The sequence below is a fragment of the Oncorhynchus clarkii genome, chromosome 5, assembly GCF_045791955.1.
Source record: "Oncorhynchus clarkii lewisi isolate Uvic-CL-2024 chromosome 5, UVic_Ocla_1.0, whole genome shotgun sequence".
Lineage (NCBI taxonomy): Eukaryota > Metazoa > Chordata > Actinopteri > Salmoniformes > Salmonidae > Oncorhynchus > Oncorhynchus clarkii.
The window spans coordinates 73,698,944-73,703,906 of NC_092151.1; the positions used below are offsets into that span (position 1 = coordinate 73,698,944).

The 4,963-nt window shown below is 43.0% G+C and overlaps 1 pseudogene; it reads right to left on the minus strand.

Annotated features, from left to right (window-relative positions):
* Window positions 1-480: 480 nt before the first annotated feature.
* LOC139409756 (carbohydrate sulfotransferase 14-like) lies at window positions 481-4,473 on the minus strand (annotated as a pseudogene).
* Between the last annotated feature and the right edge of the window lie 490 nt (window positions 4,474-4,963).

Consider the following 4,963-nt stretch of genomic DNA (forward strand, 5'->3'; position numbering starts at 1 on the left):
CCATGACCCTGCTTGAGCTGCTGATATTTATTCACAAAAGGGAGCTCTCAGAAATGTATCCACATTTATGGACTGCTCTCAGAATTGGTCTTACTCTTCCAGTGACAGTAGCTGAAGCAGAGAGGAGCTTTTCAAAGCTGAAACTCATCAAATTCTACCTGAGGTCCACCATGCCACAGGAACTCCTTAGTGGTCTTGCTGTCATCAGTATTAACCATGCAATTGCTGGGCAGATTTCCTATGATGATGTAATTGATGACTTTGCATCAAGGAAGGCTTCTAAAATTCAATTCCTTTCCAGTTTTAGTGGTTTTATACATATTACTCCAACACATTCATATTTCCCTATGCTGTAACAAATCTAATGTAAGAAGTAACATATCAAAATACTGCTGGTTCCTTAGGAATAAAAAGACATGGCAAATGTGTAACAAGATACTGTATACACATCATTTCCAGTTATAAGATTCAATCTTGCAGTTAATGTCTGCAGTATTCAGTGGTGGTGTTGAGGAGGGGGTAACTAAACAGGAAAAAGTCTAGAATGTACTTGGGTAGGAGTTCCCTGAGGAGCTTCAGTGGCAGACTGCACAGGTTATAGTGCAGCATCTCCGTGGTGACAGGCTTGTACCACATCTGTCTCTCAGGGGAGTGGATGTGTGGAGGTGCACCAATACGCTGTATCATTTAGCCAGCATCATTCTCCAGATGCTCATAGGAGCCAATGAAGTCATAGGACACGGCACATGGCTGGCACAGGTTGTAGATGGGCATCCAGTGCTCGTTTTTGTGCTCCACATCTTCGTCCAGCAGATAGCGCACAAACTCTGAAAACGTCACATCATCCCAAGCCACTGCTGTATCCTTGGAATGGCACTTTTTGTAGCGCCTGATGATATCAGCACCGTACTTCTCCCGGTAGGCCTTGATCTCCCCAAACTTGTAGGCGGAGAGCAGGCGCTCCATGGGCTCCCGCACAAACATGAACTTGAAGTAGTGTTTTAGCCTGTAGCGGATCTCCTCTGGCTTCAGGGAGGACAGGAATAGCAGGTCTCTCTTGTGGTCCATCTTGATGCTGACGTCCACGTTCTCCAGAGTCCCACTCAGGACCTTCAGAACCCTCTTCCAGTTGGAGCAGGCCACCTTGGGGACGTAGCAGCAGAGGAAGCAGTGCTCGTCGTTCACCAGGACGTGCTGCAGCAGGGTTTTCCTCTACAGGGGGTCAGGGACCTCACACTGTGAGGCATATTCTTCTGACCACATATGGTGCGGTTACGGATCTCCTGGAGAATCTGATTGGGGAGATTAAAATGTTTTGACATATAACTATTATTATGTAAGAGTTACACAAAATAATAATGCATGTATAATACAATGTCACTCACGTCAATATAATACCTACACAACATGTTATGATATGCATTCCATCAAAGAGTGGACAACTAACAAAATGTAAACAATGCAGCAAATGCATCATGACATTTTCATGATATAGCCCAGGGATGGGCAACTTTGATGGGGTGGGAGCCGCAACAAATCTGAACTCATGAGGGGCAACAGTGGCTCATGGGTCTGCGTACCCACACATGCAGTCAGTCGGTGTCACGTCTGCTCCTGCTCCTCCCCTCCGGCGTATGACGTGACCAGAGTACTAACCACCGGTCCTGAGATTCATCATTACGCACACCTGGCAGTCATCATTACGCGCACCTGTGAATCATTATGATTCACACCTGGACTCCATTACCTTCATTTCCTCCCCTTTATAGGTCACTCTCCCATGTTCACTCACTAGTTGGTATTGTTCTTGTGTATTGGCGTACTGCCTTATGTTAGTGTCATGTTCTTGGTTTTATTAAAATGTTGCACCTGCTTTCCGAATCATCACACCCGGCAATAGCCCAATTCTACACATCTTGCCATGGGGCACAGAGAAAATGTTGCAGGTTTAAAGAAAGTTTGCTGCAATTCTAAACATTTTGCCATGGAGCGGAGAGAAATGTTTGCAGTTTTGAATATGATATCTGAGTGAGACTGATTAACAAAATCAATGGAGTGAGGTAATTTGACCATGATTACTACAAGTTTAGATAGCTGGTAAGACCAATCTAAAAATGTGTTTGCTGACTTTTTATTTAACTAGGCAACTCATCTAATTGAGTGACTGACATAACAGAAACTGCGGATGCACAACCAAATTTAGAAATTGCACCTGTATTCTACTATAGATACATGGCGAGGCGTGGCTTAACTTGACCCCGCGTAGGGTACTCTTATTTCTCCATTGTAATTAGCCTAACTTTTGCTGGCATCCTAAGCAAACTGACACTTTCTTTTGTCGTTTCAATAAATGTTTTCAGCAGCCTCACGTGTTAACATACGTGGCTGTCACAACAACAAATGATTTGGATGATACTTGTTCTGCCACTAATTTGTTACCCGACCTGCTGACACTAACAGTAAAACTGTCGTATCATACTTACGTCACTGTTTGTTTACCCCTAGTTTTTTCCCCCAGTTAGCGAACTTCTCTCGCTAGCCAGTCAATCTAGATCCAATTCGCTAGTCTTTGATAAGTTGCCTAACTACTTGCAGTCTTTGCAAATTGAACGGTCAAGGGCTATTTAGAAAAATGTATTATTGTTGGCTTGCCTATGTCCTTTCAACTTGCCGGAGACCAGCTGGGGAGAAAATCCTACCAAATAGTTAATTATCTACACCTACTTGGTGGAATCTCCAGATTTCCATAAATCTCCACGTGCAGAAGAATAGTATAGCTGTTATTTGGATGGATATAGCTCACTTGACCTTACTACAAGCTAACTAGCAAGCTTTATGCAATACACATTGCTAGTTAGATACAAACAAGTACTGGCGATTTACCGGTAATGAAGTGCATCGAGGAGTAATAGCCTGAAATCATGAGGTTCGTCTAACTTGGTACTTGGGCAGTTGATCAAACTTAATTTGGTGGTCTTTTTCGCCTACTATTTTTCAAACAAAACGGCACGCCACAGCTTTTTGTTATTTTAAAAGCAAGGTTAGCCAGTTAAGAAAGTTAGTTGGAATCGTCTCTTTGGCAGTGGTGCGACGCAAACAGGGTGGCGTGAGTGGTGAAACAGAAGAGTTGTCTGTTCTTTTGAGTTTTGATGTTGATTCTTTGCCCAGCAAAGTGATGTCATGATATATAATTTATCCTATACAAGCTTTTGTGCCGAATACAATACACTGTTAGATGTCAAGTTTATGGGCATGTGGCAACAGTGTGTAGGAGGGATGTTCCTAGGTGTGAGAAGTGTTCAGAATGGAATGAGACAAAGGAATGTGTTGCATTGGGGAAAGTAGTGGTATGTGTTAATTGTAGGGGTGCCCATGGGGCTGGGGATCAGAAATGTCCAGTGTGAGAGAGGCAAGTTGAGGTTTCCAGGGTTAGAGTAGTGCAGAAGTTGTCATATGTTGAGGCAGTGAAGAAAGTAGAGAAAGATGGGTCAAGGGGGAGGGATCCTGAGAGGAGTGGTGTGAGTAGTAGATATATACCAGTACAGAGGGATAGGCCAATAAGTGAGTAGGATTTCAGTAGGATTTTTAGCATTTATAGTAATGGTTATCAACTGTACTGCAGGGATGGAATGCAAGTCGCAGAAAATTGAAGTTGTGGTGACAGCTGCAGAGGTTTTTGAGTGTGCGAGTTACAGGGTGTGTTAAGTGGTGGTGTCCCATCCTTTCAGGTTGTTGAACTGAGGTAGGACTAAATATATTTAAATAGTGGTGTAGGGTGGTATTATTTTTAATTTTTTTGTGAGTGTAGTGTTAGATGCTAGGTTTATTTTTTCAAACAATGTATAAGGGAGTTGTACTCCGGTCTAGTAGGTGGCGGTAATGCAACATTTATTGTATGCCAACCGCCAGTAAACCTCATCGAAGAAGAAGTCTCTTCGGCTGATAATCGTGATGTACATTCCATGTGACAGTCTGTTCATGCTAACATTTTTATGTTTAGAATCCAAGTGTTTTTAGGTATGATGTAGTTTGTTGATTAAGGCGACATGGAAGTATGTTAAAAATTACCAACCAAGAATATCCTAAATGTTTATAGAATGATGAAAAATACAGCTGATTATGAGAAATTAGTAAAGTAGACAATTTAAAATAGGAGTAACGGGAGTACCTCAAGTGGGCTACTGCTGGAAATCGTAATGGTTTTAAAAGTCTTCCGTTTACCTGAGATTCTGCATCCACAGATGGATCAGGATGACGAGCTTGTCTGAGGTAGTATGACCTTGCTGCTTCTCCGATGTGGAGGTGTCTCCATACTATTCAGCATTCCTTTCTCTATCATGAACAGAAGCCCCCCAGACGCCACGATGACAGCGAACGTCAGCACCGACAGCGGATCAAGCGCAAAGAGCCAGAGTTCACTGTTCGTCTGAAGTTTATCACGAACCCGCTCCTGGCCTCTCCAGAGCTTTTCATTCCGAAATCCTGCTTTCACTGGAGGTCTCATCGGTCGCTGAATGATATCTGTTGGGTAGCCTATGTTATTGTTTTGTTTCTATGAGGAGAAAAAAGTTTGAACTACCACGTACCATAACTTCTGACTGCAGTAGGCCACGACAACCAAAAATACGAAAGCGGCAATCAGAGGGGATTGTAGGAGTTGTAGTTGTGGACTAAATATCGTCCCAATGGGGGTGACTCAATGGTATTTCTTTGATTCCTCGCTTCCTCTCTCACATTAACATTTTCGTAATTTAGCATGCGCTCTGATCCAGTGTGACTTACTGGCTCAATTAGGGGTAAGTTCCTTGCTCGAGGGCACATCAACTGTTTATTTTCTCTCACCTAATAGGGTATTCGAATCAGTGACAGTATTTCCCCTATATTCATCTGAATTCTCTGTTTCACGGAAACATGGCTCACTCGGGATATGTTATCAGAGTCGGTACAGCCACCTGGTTTAGTC